The sequence below is a fragment of the Ambystoma mexicanum genome, chromosome 1q (genome assembly GCF_040938575.1).
Source record: "Ambystoma mexicanum isolate Mex_15411 chromosome 1q, UKY_AmexF1_1, whole genome shotgun sequence".
Lineage (NCBI taxonomy): Eukaryota > Metazoa > Chordata > Amphibia > Caudata > Ambystomatidae > Ambystoma > Ambystoma mexicanum.
The window spans coordinates 898890925-898912995 of record NC_090922.1 but is presented as its reverse complement, the minus strand read 5'-3'; positions in this window follow the sequence as shown (position 1 = coordinate 898912995).

Here is a 22071-nt window from a genome sequence, read left to right as displayed (position 1 = left end):
TACATGCTGCATCAGATCATGCAGTCCTTCCATGAGAGTGTTAGCTTTTCTTTCCTCCTGAAGAAAATCTTTCCTTGACCTTTTATACTTTCTATGATCCTTTTAGGAGAACTCATGATAACGTACACTTTTGTCTGTAGTTATGGCTTTCTAGACAATTGTGGTTCACCTTGCTCTGATATTCTTGGTCTTGTATCTTGTTTACTTTCCTGGTCTCTCAGAGCTTCAATTTATAAGACTCCCTTTTTGTTATGTTCTGTTCTTCCTGTCTTGAAAGCTGGTCTGCTTTTCCTCTTCACAGGGAATTGATATCGAAATGCTCTTGTTCCCCCTCTCAGGGATTTCTATGAGCTTCTTTCTCACATTAATATAATTCCTAAAGGTTTCTATGCATGTCCATTCATAATATTCTCTTTCTCTTATCTTCCCTTCATTTTGTGACGAAGGCCTGGCTACTCTCCCCTTTTCCCAGGGTAGAGATATCCAAGGTTGCTTTCTCTCTCTCTCAGTACCTTCAATGATTCTATTTCTCCCATAAAATAATTACTTTACTTTTCTTTACTTGTAATGTATAATGTACAATGATTCCCCTTTCGCCTCCCGGTCTTTCCATTCCTTTCTCCCCGTTACCCTCAACAACATAGGGGAACCTCTCCAGGCCCTGTGCCTGTCTAGGAACTTCTCTCTCACTCATCATTGCTGTCAGCTCACTCTCGCCAGCTTGCTCTTCCTGTAATTCTCTCTCGCAGCATCCCGGTGTTCCTTCAGGTAACCGGTCGGATTGCCGCTTTGATCTCCGGATGTTATTGGTGTTGGTTTGTGGGCCACCTGCCCACAACGTATCCTTTGTGGTCAGGCCACCTCCTCATTTTGGGCTCCAGCCCTGTTTCTTGCATCTGGGACACGCTGTCTCTCTGGCATCTACCCCTTCAGTGGAGTGCATGTTTGAATGTCGCAGGTTTAGCGGTTCACTTCTGCTCCACCTCCTTCAGGTGTTATGCAGTAAGAGGGCCTCCCTTGCCTATGTATGTGTTCCTCTATCTCCAGGTTGTTTGCCATGTACCCACTATTCGAATTGATTGGAGACTTGTATTTGAAGGGACACATTCTCTTTCTTCTTGATAATGGTATAGATTGACCTTTTCTTCACCCAATTCTTGGGACTTGTAAGACCTTGGTATTTTAGAGAGTCCCATGTATGCCATTGTGTGTAATGGTTTCAGGAGTTCCTCACAGCAACGGGGATACTCGTCCCCTAAGGGGGAGTCTCTCCTATTGAGGGCACCCTTGTCTCAACCCTTAGGGAGGGTGTTGAAGAGCAGGCTGTGAGAAACCTGAAAGTGTCTCACCCGCTAGTCCCTGCTGATCTGTCATCCAGGTGGCCAGGACACGGCCATCACTATTGGATCCAGTTCCTGGGAGTGGACCAGTGCAGGAGGATCACCTGGATGTCATGGCCACAGAACACAAAAAACACACCATCTAGTGATGGGGGCAATGAGTCACTTGACTCACTTATGTCCCTTTGGGGCCCATAAACACAGAGGGCCTGGCTGCACTCAGTCCTGGCACCTTTGGCACCAGGCTCATGTAGAGATGTGAGCAGGAACACTTTATTTCAGTGTGGGATTGCTTTTACTTTATTTCAGTGCAGGAGTGCTTTTATTTTACAATAACTTTCCAGTAGCTGAAAGCCTTTATTCTCAAGAACATCCTCATGTGCTGACTCATCGGGTGTTGCTCCCTAGGCCTGGTCTTAAGTGCTGATTCATCAGGTGTGGCAGGCAGGCTGAACCTGGTGGGCATGGCTTCAGAAGCTCAGCTATATAAGCTGCTCCATCCTTAAGGCCGGTGCTTCGCGTTACTGTGCACTCGTGTGCAACATGCCGCTCGCCGCCGCTTGGACCTGTTTATTTACCTTGGACACCAGGTGGTCTCCTGCATACTCACCTCCGGAAACCGGTGCTTCATCGCTTCATAGCCTCGAGCTCTGCAGCTTCTGTCAGGCCGGCATCATCACCTGCAAGGGAAGAAAGCAAAAGAGCAAACATCAAAAGTGGAACGGACAGCAATACAAGACAATAAACTTTACAATACAACAAAAACAGACACGGAAAGAAAAAGGCAAACAGGAACACTTACCTGAAGTATAGTGGCTTAGTCACAGCAGGAGTGGACTACCACATGCAAGGGACCAGTGAAGGAACTCTGTCCAGATCATACAAGAGTCTCCTGCCAGAAGCAGCAGGACGGACTGCTCGCCAAAATGAATCAACAAGTGAGCTTTCCATGGACAGTGCATCCCAGGGGTACCACGGTTTGGGAGAAGGGGTCTGGAAAGGGATCAGGCACACAAACTTGCATACTCACGCCCCCTATTCTCCACTCAGGAGCAGTCCCGAGCAGCATCACCCATTACCACCAGTCACCACATAAGCGCAGAGGGTGAAGTCGGACCCGAGCAACCTCACCCCCGGGAGGGCTGCAACCATGCCCCAATGCCTCTACAGAGATCGGGTGAGCGTAACACTGGATGAGGGGTCTTCGGGGAGTGGAAGTGGGACACAGATGGGTGAGATGTGATATCCCGATCCCTATAACACTTTTTCCCCATCCTACCCAATAGGATATTCAAAGGTTCTTACCCCCACCCCCAGTTTCCAAGCCGAACACTTTCCTACACCATAACAGAGAACGGACTAACACCAGAGACGTTATTCTTACTTGTCCCAATAACTGCGCACACCTGACAGCCCTTTGCCTTCCCCACAGGGATAAAAGGTGTACCACGAGAGCACACTTCGATCAAGGCTGAATGCACGAGGAAGCAGCTATTCTGGACCGGCAGTTCAAGCGGATGAGAAAAGCAGAGAGACCTGAAGGGACGATGAGTAGGGAATTGCCCTTGCCCTTTTCAACTCAGACCCGCAAAGCCTCCAAAAGGGAAATCATAAGACCAGGAGGTTCAGGTGGCGTGTGGTGTGACAGGTGTCAATGGCACAAAGGGCCCTCCCGTGCTGATAGCCAAAGCAGGGAGAAGCGATTGCTTCCGTGGTGTTGTCCTTGACTCCCGAGACAAGAAGCTCCAACAGTTCAGCACAGGTGGCGAGTCAGAGAAAACAGATAGAGAAACCGAATTTGCTGGGCCCAAGGTTGAAGGCAGCAACCTTGTTAAACAAAGAACTTGTGTAATTGAACATTAAACAAAACCCTAGTAAAAGGTTCAGAAGCAGAGAGGTCAGGCGTCGATGGGCGCTCATTCGAAGGACTATGACTAAAGTCCTTTTGGGTTGTGTTTTTTTATTTTTAAACTATGAAAACCAAGAGGCCTTTGGAGAGGCTAGTGTGAAGTGTTAAAGTGGTCATATGAGGGTCAAGCAAAACCCCTTGTACACTCGAAAGTCTTTGACACATTGGAGAAAACTGATTGAACTGTGAAACTAGCAATTGTGAACCAAACAGAGGGATGCCTGTGAGTTTAGGGTAAACAGTGATATACCTGTTAACATTGTGACAAGTGTGAACCCAGCTGAGGGATGTCCACAATGGATAGTTGATGAAAAGGACATTAAAACTGTTGAATGATAAGTTTCTTGAGTAAAAGGCCATAGTGAACCTGATTGAGGGAGGCTAACGCTGCAAGAAGGATCAGAGCTTGGCTGAGGGAGATTCAAGGAGCAAAGAGCAATTGCCCAATGTGAAAGGATTACCAAAGGAACTTTTGTTTGTTTATTGTTTATGGTACAGCAGGCAAGAAACATTTGCAGTAAAGAGCCTTGACCCCAGAAAGGTCCTGTCATCATTGAAAGCTACTGTAACCTTGTGCTGGCGAGGCCAGGAGTGTAATGCGTTCAAAGGTCCTGCCACGTCCTGTGCTAAAACTTGGGGAAGTGAGACCCCAGCCATACAATCCTGACTTATTTGGTGAACACTTCTTTCTTTTCTTGGGAACATTGTCCCACACTATTTTGCAACTTAGTTGTAAGTATTAGCAATATTTTATTTTAGTATAGGCCCTTTTTATTTGACAAGATACCACTAGGACTGCCTTATTATTATTTGATGGTTGTAGCTTGCTCCCATCTTAGATTTAGGTTTACATTAGGCGTTTTTCTCACCCATTATACAGTTTAATAAACACCCTTGAACTGTGATCACTTGTGTCTGTCTTTACTGTTGCCGCCATGAGTTCCTTACAAGGCTCACCTCCCAAGCCTTACGGGGGGCTTCCTCCTTGGGCAGAAGGGACGATTCCCCTCGGGTCATCACAATACACAAGTGCTTCTCCGCTCTAAGGTCCAGTCTCTGCCTCCTTTTTGAGCACAAACACCTACATATGTTTGGGGATGCTTGTGGTCTCGGGCAGAAGGGATGTGACCTTGCAGTTTGGGCTAGACTGCCCCTTTAGGGGTGGGACCAAGCCTGATTGTCATATTGTCTTTCCCCTTTCTGTAATGGCTTGTCAGGAGAAGAAAAATGATCTGGATGGTTGCCCCGAGCAATGCCAGATGTTAAGAATAATTGTAAACCTTCCAGCCATTACCTCTTGTTTTGCTTCCTTTTTGTGTAACCAGATCTTTTCAGGTTACAATTGCTGTGCCCACTGAAATCCCATAGCTTGTTGGATATTGCAGCAGTTGACAGATGCGATCCAGGCTGACATTTTGGGGTCCATATGAATACACATATGTACTTATTTATTGGGCATTTGTTAGGCGCTTATACATCAAGAACATTGTGTTTCAATGAGCCCAAAGGGCAAAGGGAAGGGAACAAGGGAAAAGAGAAAGACAATGGAATATGCAAAAATACAAAACAAGCAGTCCTACTAGGCCTTGCGAATATTTGGATCATCCAAGTGCAGAGAGAGAGAAGGGACGGGGGAAATGAGTAAGTGCTAGAGAATCTACAGAAAGGTGACGTGTCAGGGAGACAGTTGCATGGCAGAAGGTAAGTGCAAGAGCCAGTTGTGGAGGCAACAGGTAAGTGCCAGGCAATGACCACTAAATGTGGGAGGTGTCACTAGCCCATATAATAAGTGCAGGCATGTGGGGCAGCAGATGCCAAGTGGTGTCCGAAGACAAGTGCAAGGGGACGGTGGATGCTGCGGGCAATCAGACAGAAGGCCGGGACACATAAGGGCCCAGGCCACCAATCACAGCTACTGTGGGGGGTTAGCATGGATGGGAGAGAGTTAAGGAGGAGGAGAAGAGTAAAGTCTTCAGATGTTTGAGGAACTTGAGGAAATCTGGCTCAAAACAGAGAGAGAGGGGGAGTCTGTTCCAGAGGAGAGAGCCAACCAAGGAAAGGGAAAAAAAGGTCTGCTCTCTGCTTAGAGAAGCGCTTGACAAGCAGAGAGTTGAATCCAGAGGATAAAAGAAATCTTTAAGGAGAGTATTTGCTGAGAGCAAGCTGCAGATGGCATGATCCCCGGCCCCAGACAGCTTTATGGATGATGCAGAGGGATTTAAATTTGATCCTTGCAGCAACTGGGAGCCAGTGGAGTGATTTTAGGGTTGAAGCGATACGGCACCTGGGCTTATGGCCCTATTCAGGATTAGCTGTATGGGGCGGATAGAATAAGAAGGTAGATTAAGGAAGAGGCAGTTGCAGTAGATCAGCCTGGAGAGTACCAGTGCTCTGGAAACATTGACCTCTGGGGGAAAGTGAGGAAAGGGAGGATGTCCCTGAGGAGGGTAGACTGAAGAAGAGTTGGTGCCATCTGCATAACATTGGAGGTGTGGTGAAATGGTGGAAATAAGGTGAGCAAGAGGAGCAAGATAAATGTTAAAGAACCAGGGCAAAATAATAGAGCCGTGGAGAATGCCACAGGTGGGGATAGAAGGGAGTAAGACATAACCTGGGAGGATGGTCAGAGAAGGAGGTCTGCCAGTCCAGTGCCCACTCTGAGATAGCAAGGGTATCATGGATCCCTTTTATGACAATGGAGTTGTTAACTGGGTCAAAAGCAGAGGAGAGATCTAGTAGAATGAGTACAGTAGGTAAGTTGGAGTCACGAGATGAAAGCAATTCTTCACATGTGTTCAGGAGAGCAGGTTCCATGCTGCTGGATACTCGTAATCCACATTTATGGTCGTGCAGGCAACCAACAAGCTCAGTATGCTGGGTTGGTTGGGGAAAACCAACTTCTCCAAATGTTTCCCAAGAAAGGGAGTCAGAGAGATGGGGTGGTAGTTTGCTGGGCATGAAGGGTCAGCAGAGGTTTTTTTCAGGGGGGTGCACAAGAGAGTGCTTGAAGACAGAGGGGGAAAGACTCAGTGGTGAGAGAGTGATTGCAGAGATCCGCCAGTGCAGGGGCAAGGGAGCCGATATTATCCTTATCCGATATTATTCTTAATAGTTCTGGAAGAACGGGGGAGACTTGTTTGGAAGAGACCTTCATAGAGCGGACAACTCTAGTGACCTTGCCCGGTGTGATAGGAGAAAAGGAGGAGAGGGTGGATGAGGGAGGAGGAGAGGTCAAGAGTAGCAGGGAGATGGGCAGAGGTGAGGAATAGAGAGAACTCAGGATGTCTTGAGTTTTATCAGGGAAGTGGGTGGCTAGTGCAGTGCAGAGGGCCTGGGAAGGCGAGGTAGAGACTGCAGATGGACTGTGTAAGTGATTTCAATCCAGTACTCCAACTAAGTCAATGCCTAGTATGGGATGCCCAATGGAAACCCTTATTCATATATTTTCATGTCAAAAGTTCTTTTAATTCTGGATGATGTACCCTTATGTAACGCCCCTCTCTTTGAATCCCCCTGGTCTCACTGAACCAAGAAATAGGTTTGTTTTGCAAATTAAAAGATTTACTTGAAGAATTGAACAATATATATATATCACACTTTTATAAATATGGATAATATCTGAATATCACACTTATGAATATTTATGCAATGATCAGCATTGGGTAATATGACAATATCAATAATCTCTTTAATCAATTAGGAGTAGGAATAGGAAGATTAATGTAGCAGGGAATAACTTTGTATGGGTTCAAGGAAATGCAATGCTAGGAAAGAATGCAACACAGAAATAAACTTGATACGAATTCAACCAAAGACAATATATTCACTCTTTCCCCCTGTTATTACTCACTCCCCCCCAATATGCAATATGAAGAGATGGAATGAGGGCACACAGGTTTCAGGAATAACAATCAACAATTGCAGTTTCAATCCTGATTCCCCCCAGCAAGATTAGAGAGAACAATAATGATTTTAAATAGGTCAATTGCTTTTAAATGTGATATGTAATGTATGGAAAAATGCTAAAATGGTTTCAATTCGCTAAATTGAATTCAGAACTAGTTAGAGTGGCTTTGGATTGGTTCAGGTCAACACTAGCAATGATTGTAGAATGATTAGCAGATGGAAAACGAAATTCGGAAGTTGAAAACAAGAAATAGCTATTTTACATGGAGTGAAGTTGAGCCAAATGCAAATTCGCTGCAAACTTTCAGCGTGCGAGAAACGCGATTATGGAAAAGCTATAAAGAATTGGAATGTTTGAAAGCGGAGGATCTTAGCTTCAAAATGACATGTTTCTAGGACGTACGGTTCAAAAGTTACAGAGGTTTTAGTGAAGGTAGATTTTTCTCAAAAGAGTCAAAATTTCAAAATGAAAGATGCGCTTTAAAGATTAGGAACCAAGATGGACTTATACTAAGGGGCTATGAAAGTGCAAGATACCCAACGGGACATCCACCAGAACAGGGCGCCTTCCGCTCTGACTTTTGTCCACCAGGACACTTGGCTTTCTTCAGAAAAATAACAGCGCACAGATGATTATCACTACAATTATCACAGACTATAGAATGAGAAGGATTCAGGATGGACACACAATACGATAATGCAGTTCTGGATAGGTTGAATTGGATTGAATAGGATTACTTTAAACTAAGAGATGACTATGGACAGTTCTATACTAAATACTCACTACTATGGCTTTGGAATGGAATGGGCCCGTCAAAGATCTGGTCAAGGGTTTGGCTGGGATTCGCTCGCCACCAGACAGGTGCCAGGCGCTGGGTCCTGCTCTCAGCAAGGCACTCTGGTCTGTACGGCCTCTTGGACTGGATCTGATGGGTTGTGGGTTACAGCACTGCTCTACCGGTTTGGATCTCTGGGTTCTAGCATGGGTTATTGGCTAGAAGCAGCAAACAGCTCAGCCAGGCTGTTGAATGGTTTAGGCCCCGTGGAAGTTTAGGGGTTAAAATCAGGTTGCTAGATTTTAAAGACCTGCTGAAAAGGGTTCAGCTTTTTGGGTTAGGACTCTGCTTCAGGGTTCTGGAGTCTGGTCCTGGAGTCTGGTTCTAGAGTCTGGAGTCTGCATCTTCCTGCAGGGTGCTTCACCAGTGGATCAGTCGATGAGTGAATGTGTGTCCTTCTGGGTCCTCAACAGTCCTTATTTATCCATTTTCCAAAGTGGGTGGGGAGGTTGATTGTCTATGCCCAACCCTCTAAGGATCTGATAGGTCAAAGAATTCCCCCTCTCCTGATTCGAGAAAGGAACTGTGTGTCATGATGTGCCATGTTTATGGCTTAGGGAAAAAACCTCCCCTTTGTCTCTGTACAGTATATCTTATTTTTCATAAAAAAACATTTACAATATGCTTAACTTGTTCATAATACATATTTACATGATAGATTGACTAAGGTACGTATCTGTCAAAGTCTCATGTTCCTATGAGTTTTGGTTCACAAATGAATGTTTTTCGCTCTTCTGGTTGGTTACACATTTTCAGATCTGTACAATTTTTTACACATACATGCACACACCATCTGGGCATACTTCTGTAAATTTTCATCTTCATAGCATAATCATAATAGATACAATATTAAAATGTTTGTGGTTCAGTCTCAGAACATCGCACAGATTCCAGATTAGTTTTAAACACTGAGCGATCTTTTCATTTTAATAATCTCTAAGTTTCATATTTTTGTCAATTCAGTACAATATTTTATAAGTCTTTTCCTTAAACATATATTTACTCCAGTTTCAAATCCACATTTTCAGTCTGGCCTGCCTCCAAGGTCTTGGCTGATCGAAAGTAACTTGAGCTCCTTCCTGCCAGGGCTGGTTTCTATTGACGCCCCAAAATAGCATTTCTATTCAGTTGAAGGGAGTCCTTTGTCTGCTAGCAGGACAACAGGCCAAAAGTCCCCCTCCCAGTTCCTTTCACACCAGCCTGCCGGTTTCTTAGCAGAGCAGGGGGGAAGATTCTTTTGTTGGGTAGGTGTGGAATGTCTTTCAAGCTCAGTGTGGGAAACCTCTTGGAGTTTAGCTGAATCAGGTTATCTTATAGTAAATTATAACATTGTTCTTTTGTGGAAATGGAAGTTACACATTTTAAAATAAGCAAAAATATCTTCAATTCCAGCCTTTTTCAACATGAACATCAATGTGTGGCACCCCATATTGCATTTGATGGAAGGCCCTTCTTTGGCATATTTAGTTTTTGAGACACAAGTTTCACCTGTCAGATTTAGAGATTGCCAGCGTCTGACAGAGATGAGTAACGGTATTGCACCCATTTTTGACATATTTCTTTCCAGCAAGCAATCTTCAATGTGCATTTTCTTCTGATAATTACTTCTGTGGACATTGTATTTATGTGGATTCTTGAAGTAGAATTATGTTTAACACCCAACAAAGAGGTTGGATCCTTTGGGTGGTTTGTGAGCCATGATTCTTGCAAATTTGACAACCAAGAAAAACTGATTTTCACACAGCTCTGTTTCTCTTTTGCAATCAGCCTTGCTCTGTGGGCAGCCAATTGATGGGTGTTGGCAGTGGTCTCCTGTCTCCACTGAGATAAGCAAAAGTGGATGGCGGCCTATTTTTCCGATTTTTACTGTGCATTTTTGGATGATTTTTAGCGAGCAGTATGCTTTCCGGTGGCCATTCTGAGGTTCCTGATGCAAGCAATGCAGAGTAATGTTGCAGGGCCTGGACTAGTGGGTTGAAACATCCCAAAACTGGCTAGTTCCTTGCAGATTTTAAAGAGTTCAGCCATGTTGTTATTAGCTCCAGAGACGCCGGTCTGAATGTGAGCTCTCTTCTTGGAGCAAATGGGTAGAAGATATTGGCTTTGGAGAAGGCAACAGGCCAGTTTATCAGAGGATGAGCTTGAGGTCTGCTACTTCCATTCAGCAGCTCTGCACGTGCGTTTCAGGGATGCTAGATCAGATTCATACCAAGTGTTATGCTTGGAGACAGGTTTCAGGTGGATCCTCATGACAGGGGCAAGAATATTGAGAGTGTGAGTGATAGCGAGCGCTAGATTGTCGAGACAGAGTTGTTATTTGAGTCAGAGTTTGGAAGAGGGGGGAGAGGATGAAGGAGGCAAAACCAGAAACTGACACTCATTTGGTTGGACGGATGTCCGCAAATGAGGATGGTAAAGCTGGGAGAGATTCCGTCAGATGGCCGAGTGGTCCCAGGTGGGACAAATGAGAGTGTGGTCAGACCAGGATATGGTGGGGTGGAGAGTGGGGTAGAGAGCAAGAGGCAGAATGGATGAAGGCATCAAGGGTGTGACCAGCCGAGTGGGTAGGTCCAGAGGGGAGAACAGAGAGAGTGAGAGAGATGCAGAGGTCACAGAAGAGAGTGGAGGCTGTGATTGAAGAGTTTAAGTAGATGTTGAGGTCAGCCAGATTGGAGGTGGAGGTCAGGAGAGAGGAGGAGAAATCGCCCCATTCTGAAAGAAAAAAGAAGAGAATATTGTAGCAATGGTTCCAAGAGGAAGTGGGAGAGATGCCAAGCTTGCAGACAAGGTTTTCAAAGGAGGAGTATAGCTGGGTGGGTACGAGGCATAGAGGGGACCCACTCAGGGAATATCAAGACTACACCACCACCAATGCCATGTGGACAAGGCCTTGAGATGATCTTGAAGCCATCAGGGAGAAGGGAGTAACAAGCAGTGACTGAGCTGGTATTGAACCACATCTCTGTGAGAACGAGGACATCAAGATCAAAGTCTTCAAGGAGGTGACAGATGTTGGAAAAGTGTTTGATAGCAGAACAAGCATTAAGTGTGGCTAAGTGAAGCCGGTCACCACCCTTCAAGGTTTTCCGAGGAGGAGTCCAGGGGGGTGGTACACCCATTGGAGGTGGTGAAGGAGGTGCTGAGAGAGAGGAAGGAGTTGCAGGAGAAGGAAGGAAGTTGATGAGAGATGGCAGGCACTAGTCAAAGAGGTGGAGGTTGGGTTGAAGACCGTGGGCCATGATAGCACCATTCTGATAGACATTAATGATGCATCTCAAGAATGAGTAGCCAGCCAAGAGTACTTCCCATCTGGTGTCACCATTAATTTGTGAGGAAGAAAAAGGGGAGAGCTTAGAAATCAGATGCAGAGTCCATAGGTCTGGAGAGGGAAAAGAAAAGAGGATGTCAGAGATAATTCGTCTGGAAGCGGCACTGACGTAGGCGTCTGTGATAGGTAATTAAGGATTATAAGAGAGGAGCTATTTTTTTAACTTCTTTCTTCCAGGCTTAGTGAGAGAAGGGGGATAGGTGATAGCATAGCAGTTAGAGTAGATATTAAAGATATAGAGAAGCATAGAGGTAGGTATAGAGATGAGTGGGACACAAGTAGATACTGCACAGACACAATGTAGCTCACCAGGCAGCCTAGCTGCCGGGTGTAGGAGGTAGTTAAAAAGCACACCTAGAATTGACTTTAAACAGAAACAATAAAATAGCACAAAAGTGGAGGTTGCAACCATTTAAAAAGCGCACCTAGATTTAACTTCGCACAGAAATGCTTAAATAGCACAAAGATGGAGGTTTAAACAATTTAAAAAGCACACCTAGATTTGCAGCAATAAAAAGGTTTAGGCTCAGAAGGCAGCAGAAAGCAGGTAAAAGAAAATTATGTACATTAAGTAACTATTGCAAGTTGGAGGAGGACACGTTAGCAGTAAGGCTGCGTGACACGGGAGCCAAGAGTCAGGAGGCAGTCAGTTGGAGAATTATTTCCCAAGGTAGGTGCTCGAATGTGCTTACCAGGGCAAGGTGGTAGTACACTGATCATGGTCTTGGGTTCCAGAGGCAGCGAGTTTATTCTGTGATGGATGGATCGGGGGTGCAGCAGCATTGGGGTCTCCTTCCAGCACCGGACAGGGCCAGGCAGGGGCCTTCGAGGTGTGCCTTGGCGAGGGATATGGCATTCACCTGCCGGCTCTCCAGATTGACCCTATCCGGTGGAGGTTGAGCCAATCACTCCAGTGGCTGTATGAGCAAGCCAGGCACTATAGTGTCTGAAAATAGGGTGGCCATGATGGTAGCGTGAAAGCATGAAGACACAATGCAGCACAGATATGGCCCTGTAATGCAGTGGCCACGCAGTTATCAAAATAAACAAGTAGATGCTGCCACATGCATTTTCGGGTTTACAGCTGGCAAAGGACCCAAAATGAGGAGTGCTCAATGTTCACTTTAAAAGAAAAGCTGCAAAAACACACAAAGCCCTTCAGGGCTTACCTCATGCTGGTAGGCAACTCTCCGGAAGCCTCGTGGGTATCGTCAGGGGTTGAACTGCAGCTGGCTTCCGTGCTGGGATTGGAAAACTGGGTTTCATAAAGTGACCTTGTTCCCCAATGTTGTGGGTTGTATGAATTGTACATTTGCATGAATTGTGTCACCATGTACAAGGGGGTCAATTTTCCCCAACCAGAAGACACATTATTCTGTGAATGTACACATGGTTTGCAAAGTTCATTTAAAAATCACACATTGCTATGCAACCTTTCCTAGATCTTCCCATGTTTCCCCCATCTAGGATCATGCCAGCAGCACAACATGAGCAGAAATTGCTGCTATATTCTCCTCAGAACATGTCTCTCAGATCTTAGTAATGTCTTGTATCCCACACCACACTGCTGTAAATTGCTTTTCCTCTGGAAGAAGGCATGAGTCCTGTAGCAACACTCTGTAGCAGACACCAATGAGTGACAACTTGGGAGACACATTGTGTTCAAAACTACTTTACTTCAGTGATCACACATTTGAAGCACACACTTCTTTACAACTTTTCTAACCATGATGAAAATGAAGAGCACTCCTCAGACTTGTTCATTTAGGATGTACTTACAATGTCAAAAGCACTTCAAAACATGTACACTATACCTCTGATGTCTACTATTCTACTATTCGATGCAAGGTTCCATTTATATGAATATCCCTACATATGAGAAAGATTGCAAATAAGTAAAATGCAACATCAATTACAATGAGTTAATGTTATAGTATTTTTAGCACATCATTCAACCGTCAATGATTTTCTGTTAATATTAAAAATGTTAGCACTGTAATAAACTATAGATATTAAGAGCTACGTTTGCCTTTAATATACAATGATTGGCACTATCAGTTTGTGAGCCTTTAGGGGACTGAGCCCACATTTAGACATGTGTGGTTTCCACAGAAAGGACTGAGGCATCAAGTTTTACTGCATCAATGGAGGAGCATTTGGTAGTAGACAACTCCCAAACTTCGGCTGAGAACTTGGGCAATGTTGCATGCAACAATCGTATAGCTTTCATGAATTGGTTTGACGTTGGATGCGAGCACTATGCAAAATATGTTTTTAGCATCAACAGCTATGCAAGGAATTTATATTGCGGTTGCAAGCCTACTCCGTTCTTCTTTTCTGGCTACACGGCCTTTTATGAACACCAATATGCTTGCAAATGTAGTCAGTCCATGAACTTGTACAGCCCCTCTGTGGTGTTTGTAAGTTGTACCTCACTCTCAGCCCACTTCACAGGAACTTTGTAAGGGGCTTCTTAGCTGTTGATCTGGTCTTAGTTTGGGACGGGCACATGCTCTACTTCAGGACTTTTTATACAGAGAATAATACATTTGAGATGACAATTTTATATCAATAAAATGAAGCATAAAACAAAGTGCAAATTATTAGTGTACATCTGTGCCTACACACAGAGAGAAGTGTGGATAGAAAAGATGGAGAACACGCAGTTCTCGTGTGCATGCAATGCATGAATACCATACACTATAGGCTACCATGATAGCATCTACCCACTTCTATATATCCGTTATTTTTAGCTCATGAGAAATTCCCTACCTGTGTTCTGAGTTATGCGGCACACATACCACCTTTTCTTATAACCTTCTACACTACCCATTGTGGTGGAGCCTGCATTGACTTTATTATCCAAGTTACTAGGCTTTATTAAAAACGAAGTTCAAGAAGTACGAGACATGTCGTTAGTTGCATTGTTGCTTGCATTGTTTCCATCGATCTGCTGTTATGCGGCACAAAGAGATTTCAAATCGCAGCACACTTGGTAGGTTTTAGTATTTCTGACATCATATCTCTTCCCAAGCACCACCATTTGGACCTAGCTATAACATGGCAAACAGCAGGAACAGGGTGCAAGTACACAATCATGACTGTGCCTCACAAACCCCTCTGTGGGTGTGCGTTCATGGCTATACACAGGTCAAGGTAGACTAGAGGAGCTCTTACAGCAGCATTCTACAAACGTAGACCCAGCATGATCAGGGGCTTAGGCACTTACAAAATGTCTCATCCTATCCACACAAACTCTTTTCTGCTCACTTTTCAGGGAGCTGCAGGCGTCCTCTCTGTGTTGCACAACCTCAGTTTAGAATGTTGAGCTGTTTTAGCATGAGACCAACGGAGGGAAATGCACCATTGCTTTTGTGGTCATAGAGGGCGCACACACAGCAGCTGCCCAGTTTAGGAGTGAGTGTGGAGGTACTTCTGCTGCCTTCCCTGACATTTCCCAAATATATCTTACCAAATTGTGTAAAAGTTACAAATGTTAGAGTGTTAGGACTGATTTTCTATACTATGGTGGACAGATGTATAGAAGGCCAACCTATTTTGTGACAGGGACACCTCTGGGAGCTGTAGCCAAATCCGTTCAAGGTAGCAGTAATGAGAGGTCTAGGCTAATTCTCGAGAGGTGGTGAGCTTGTAAAGGGTCCACAATGAGTACACATAATGGGAATCACAAATTACACTTAGAAAGTATGCATATAAATACAGTTATTTATTTATGGCCATGCAACACTATGAAAAATTACTACTGTCAGGTAGAGGTATCACAAAACACTAATAATAGATTACATATATACAGTCACTAGAGTGGGTCATCATACAAATCAAACTCCTCTAAAAGAAAGTACATATTCATTTTGTGTACTCCAGGTCCACAGAGAAGTCACCCTAACTTCAAATGCCCTTCCCTAAGTTGTTGGGGACTTATGACCAAATGTTCAGGAAAAGTTCTGACACTGTTTGTGATGCACGAAACAATGATGGTATGGTCTCTGGGGTCCAGTGGACAGTTCCAAGGGTTAGAGGATAGTTTATTTTAACAAATAGATGTGTCCACAACTTTCGGAAGACTTGGACGAGCAAGCAATGGCAAAGCCAAGGTATTGCAAAAGTTTTATAAAAGTGAGGAACACTTTTAAAAGGGAGTTTAGGGGAAGGTAAGAAACACTCAATTGCCCCCTGTACTCCGATTCTTCCCAGGACTTGGCAGGTCAATGGAAGAAGGTCTGAGGTTGCTTTTCCCACGGTCAGCCGCAGTACTTGATTCACAGGAGTTGCAGGATTGAGCTGATCTTCGGTCAGTGTCTTTCACTGGTGCAAGGACTCCTGGATAAAGAATGCAGGAAAACATGATGCAGGGTCCCTCTCAGGATTGGACTGGACTCAGGTAAGCTGTTTTGGAACAGTAGTCACTGCAGCATGGCAACGCAAAGGGCCTCACTTGTCGCAGTCAGACTTTCCCTCTTATCTCGGGTCCCCTTGATGCTACAACTCTGAAATTCTGCCGAGGTAAGTCGTGTAGGACAAGCTGAGGATCGCCCAAGTTCCAGACCTCAATGCAGAATGGAAACGTCGGCAGCACAGTAGCCCGAACGCCAATCTGGCCAGCCACAGTATGGTCGCAGGACACTTCCGACAGCTCTTCTTCGCAGGGTAGCGAGCAGGCATCAGGAATGGATGTTCCCTCCACTCAAGGGTCACAGCTCCCTCGCAGGACTGCTAAAGATCATTATCAAGACAGGGCTCCTCCATAATTTTAGCTGTGGCACAAATAAGGAAAGCCCCCTGAGATCCTTATCTGGACAGGGGCCACAGAGACTGCAAACCCGAGGTTGCAAACATATTGAAAAGTCCATCATATCCAAAGCCCCATAACACCCCATTTATTATTGCCATCACACTACTCTTGACCATCCTCTGGCTACTGCACCTCTCATCCCCTTTTGTACGCAAGGGTGCAGCACATTCTTGAGGAATCCATATCCCATCCTCCATCTTTTCTGCACCGTGCTGCATCATGAAGTATCCTCTTTGCAGGGTTGCAGCAGCACTGGCACCGACGTCCTGCCCACATCAATGCCTGACAAATGCCTGAAAGACCTCCTTTTATGTAAAACATTTTTTTTATTGTGTTTAAGTTCAAAATTAGAAATTTTACACATCAACAATACATATTCAGTTCATAGGATAACAAACAAAATATATCAATTTTAAAATAATACATTCATCCATCACATTCATTTCAATAGTCAATTTAAACAATTATCACTAATTCACATTACAATATAATGTATCACTACTACATAATAAAATAAATAAAAAAACATTCTGTTCCTGAGACGTACAATACTTTCTAGTGAAACCCAACTCATCCATCATTCTAGAAACCTCAGCAGTCAAAAATACTTTGCTGCCTGCACTTAACCTGTCCCAAACGAGTTGTGCCAGATCTTCATTACTTACAGTAAAGAATCTACTCAGGAAACATATTCCCACATCCCTTAGCGTTATGCATTCCACCATCAAATGTTTTAAACTCCCTTTTGATATTTTGCAATAGCGACAAGAGTCAATTTTTACACCCATTCTTCTGTTGGCTAGGATTTCCCCCGTGGGCAAATGATTCAACCCAAATCACAAGAATTGGCTCTGTATTCTAGGGCATGAGATCTGCTTCAAGTAAGTCGGCAACACTCTTGATCCAAACCATCTCCTTCAATCAGTTTTTAATTGCATCTGGATTTCCATGCAGCTCTCCCCAATCCTTGCTACATTCATCAAGAATGACATCAGCTATCTGAATCATTGCTGTAAGGAATGGTGAATTATTTGTCCCCAATTCCTTTGCTAGATTTTCAAAGAGTGTATTATGGGTAGTATAGAGAATCTTTGATAATAGACTTATTAGTTTCCATTGGACCCAATATTCCAGTGATAACAAACCAAATTCATAGTGGATTGAAGGCATAGGTTTCACTGGTCACAGGTTCAATACCTTGCTCCAAATGTAGCCCTCTATTCTTACCCATGGGATAGTTAAACTTACTGGGTTAACTTCCACCCCATATGTTATTTTAGGCACTACTTTCCCCACATAGTATGTGAGCAGGGGCTTTATTGTGAACAAATAGTATTTACCCAGTATTTTCCTCATTTGGTAAATCAATTGCCCACTTTTGTGCAATATTAGATTCAAATTATCTTCACATGATGTTTCATACGTTACACATGATGTTTCATACGTTACGTGGAATTCTAAATAAGTTATTCCTTTTTTCATGTAGGATCTTAATATTGTCCACTTGCCAGGTATATTTTGCTCTGGTTGCCTTGGGGTGTGCTAGCTGAATAACCTGGCACTTTTTCTGGTTGATCACCAGTCCACTGATTTGGCATATTCGGTAGTTTTTGTGAGCAGATGTAAGATAAGAGCAAGGTTGTCTGCGTATGCCAACCAATTTATTTTTTCACCTCCCTGTGACGGTGATACCAAGCCAACTCCCTCCAATGCCCTCTGAAAATCTGCCCAAAAAAAGATCAAATAGACATGGTGCAAATAAACAACCCTGCCTTAGACCTCTATGAGTCCTAATTGGTTGGTTAGAGCTCCCTCTAAGTTCAGCCTTATTCTAATCTAGGTTTCTTAGTGGATATGCTCTAATATTGTCAGTATTGATGGAGGAATACCCCAAGCCTTGAGTTTCCTCCATAGCTGTTCCCTGTCAACCAAACGAAAGGGTTTAGAGAAGTCTATTAGGGCAGAAAGACCCAAGCCTGACTTCCACCTTGATCCCTAGCAATTTTATCCTTTAGGATTGATAAGACATTCCTTTCTGGAAGGCAGTTTGGGTTTTCAATAGGATACAATTCACCTTCACCCACTCATTAAGTTTCTCGAGTACTATTTCTGCAAATATTTTAATGTCTGGGTCCATCAAAGCAATCAGGCGGTAATTCAGCAGATCTGAATGATCCCCCATTTTATGCATCTGTACGATTATGGACTCTCTCCATGATTGTGGAATTTTTCGTTTCATCAAGATGTCCTTAAAAAGTAAATTCAGCACGACTGCCCATAACTGTACATTGTTCTTGAATACCACATTGGATAAGCTATTCGGACCACATGCAGCTGACATAGATGCCTTTATAATGAACCTTTCGATATCCGATGGGTCAAAATCCAAGAGCCATTGTGTTCTACTATTGCCCACTTGTCTAACTACCACCAACCCCTCTCCATTTATGATATTCCAGTGTGCAATCCAATCGTCCTCAGACACACTCGTCGACTGGAGTCCACACTGGGGGTGATCAATGTCATTATCAGGGTCCAGAATTGTCTGGTGTAACTTTTAATGAGCATTTTCAGCATCATTTCCCCAGTTTTATTTTCCCACTTCTGACCACCATTGACCTGATCACTCCATTTAGGTCACAATTCATAATTGACACAATCTGTGTTAAGATCCCCATAATCATAATCAATTAATCAAACTCTGACTGCCACTCACCAATCAATTGAAATATATGATTAACATAACTATCCAGAGTTTCCAGTTGATTATTCCAATAGAGGTTTATTACCAATAACCTTCTTCTTTTCCCAATGCAAGCTACCTCCATTTCCACATCAAGGATTCCTTCAATATCATTGGAGATAATGCGTGCAGATGCTATTTTTGAATTTCTTGTAGCCAACAGCAATCCTCCCACCGGTCTACCCTTATTATATTTCATGACCAGTTGCTGCATTATGGTGAACCCATCCCGGCACAGATTGGTGGTTAGCCAGGTTTCCTGGAATGTTGTAATATCATACTCCTCAAATATATGAATAGTCTCATCAAACACCATGAGGTTATTAAAGCCTCTCGTATTCCAATCTAGACATACAGATTCTCATGGGTCAGAGATTAACATGTCCCCCCCTTACTCCTATTAATGTATTTTTTTAACTGTAGGACAGTTTGAATCAACCCCTGATGTTCATCTGAAGGGGTGCTAGATTCCAGATTATTCCTGCTAGCACCTCTTACATCCATCTTATTCATTGCAACCATGTTCACCCTCATAGCATCACACTGCCTCATTCCTTCATTCAGTTCTGCTAAAATATTTCTCTCTTCCTGTCGTTCTTCGTAGACCACACAACCAAACTACAATATTTCCTCCCTTTCTTCCAATACCATGCGTTTGACCAGATATTTTTTTCAGGCTGCTGGTCTGCCTCAATAATGTCAAAATAGTAAATCTATTGAGCACAATGTTGAGGTTGACATAGGGACACATTTCCAAGTACATAATATTCTGATCTTGAATCAAACCTCCCACCATAGTTCTCCTTATTCATTGCCGACTGCTCCATCCTGGTTTACAATGCTTATTTGGCAGTTTATCTTCCTTGATCATTACTTTTGCAGGACCGAACAGGTCTCTCAATCGATCGGTCGGGCTCTACATAGCTTGGTCCGTCCCGATGATGTAGGCTCTTCCTCCGACCCGGGCACAACATTCATATCTGTGACCTGATTGTAACATTGTTTATTCAAGGTCACTGTGAGCCTGGGATGGGACCATGTGTCAGTTTCGCCTCTGATTTTCCTTGAGCGTTTAGACCCCTATTGTCCTTGTGGCTAGTTAACAGTGACGCCCATTGTTCTTTGGCTGTTATACAGATCTTATCCATCACTTGCTCATCAAGATTATTTGTTTCCGTCGCCCCTTTGTTCTATCTCTCTCTATCTGACAGGGCCATTCTTGTGATCCTCATCCCAACTGCATCAATTGTAACTGTTCATTGGGCATAGACATTTCCATTGTCCCAAACTTCGAATTACACGATTGATTGGGAGCATCACTGTCTGCTGTCAAATATTCACCCACTTCAATCAAACTCTTTGAGCTTTTTGCTGATTCTGTGGCTAATGTCGACTCATTCTCTATTATGACCACCCTTGCCTTTGCTTTATTTACTTTACTGGGGCCTTCATAATTTTTCCTCCGCTTTTGTTCCATAGTTTCTAGCTTTTTCTTCTCTGAGTGCAATAGTACATCTCTTAAGTATTTTCTTGAGTACATCTTTAAAGATTCCTTCTTCCATTCATCGATTTCCTTTCTGCTTTTTTAGAAATATTTGGTGATGGCACCTTATTCATTATAGGTTCTCTTATTGCAGTTGAATACTTTTCTTCAGTCCCATCACTGGCTCCTACCGCTATCTCCGTGCAAGTTTTTGCAGATCTTTTCCTATCAAAATAGTTGGAACTCAATATATACATTTTTACATTCAGTTCTTACATTGTGTGTATATGGTTTTGGGGAGTTTGTTTTTTTATGAGCCTACATGGAGTAGTTAGAGAGTTGCACATGTGTTACATGAATGGGTGGGATCGGCAGAAGATAAGGGGAGGGAATACCAACTACCGATGGGAGAGCTCAAAGTAATAACATGGAATGTCAGGGGCCTTAACAGTTATCTGAAAAGAAGAACAAGTTACTTTCTTACCTGGTAACGTTCTTACGATGGTATGGTCCGACGACGTATTCCATATCTATGACATGTAATCACCACAGCTGTGCTGCTTCGGAAACTTTTTTCGGCGTCTGCGTCCTGCGTCGATGACGTCGATGCGCCGTCGTCGAGTACCTCCTCTGACGTCCGACGTCATCCGATGTGATAAGTAGGACGCACGACACCTGTAGCCTCAGTTGTAGTTTTTTCCCCCAGAACGTGTGACATTAGTCAACTGCCAGTCAGACACAAAGCCTTGCGGAACGTAAGCTGCAATCGCAAAAGAAATTCTGCAGCGAGGAAGGCAGGGCGGGATCGATATGGAATACGTCGTCGGACCATCCCATCGAAAGAACGTTACCAGGTAACAAAGTAACTTGTTCTTCGAGGGGATTAGGTCCTCCGAAGTATTCAATATCTATGACAGACTCCCAAAGCAGTACCAGAGCAAGGAGGAGGGAAAGAATTTAGAATCAACATTTAGAATAGCCAATCAAATAGCAGAGCAAAGGACCGCCTTGCCAAAGGCCAGATCCTGTCCTCGGATGGAATCGAGGGAATAGTGACGTACAAATGTATGTACTGAAGCCCAGGTGGCTGCATCACAGATGTTGCGAATAGGAACACCCCTCTGCAGGGCAGTAGATGCAGCCATACCCCTGGTAGAATGGGCCCGCAAGCCAGCCGGTGGGTCCTTCCAGCATAACCAATAAAGAGTTGATCGTCCACTCTGACCCGGTACATGCGTGAAACATAAAAGCTTAAAGCTCTCCTAGGATCAAGCCTATGGAGCCTCTTCTCTTCCTTACCAGGATGCGGAGGAGGATAGAATGCCGGAAGAACAACCTTCTGGGCCAAATGAAATTCCGTCACAACCTTCGGAAGAAAAGAAGGACAAACTCCAAGGACAACCCTGTCCTTGTGAAATACAGTGAAGGGTTGCTTAACTGAAAGTGCCTGTAACTCACTCACTCTGCGAGCGGAAGTAACCGCAACTAAAAACACAGTTTTCAGAGTTAACAGCCTCAAAGGGCAAGAATGTAAAGGCTCAAACGGAGCACCCATAAGAAATTTAAGAACAAGGTTTAAATCCCAACCGGGCACCAGGAAAGGTGACGGAGGGAACACATTAGTAAGCCCTTTCAGAAACTGTGAAATTAAAGGGATTTTAAAGTAAGAACACTCTTCAGACGAGCGCTTAAAGATGGACAGCGCCGCCAGGT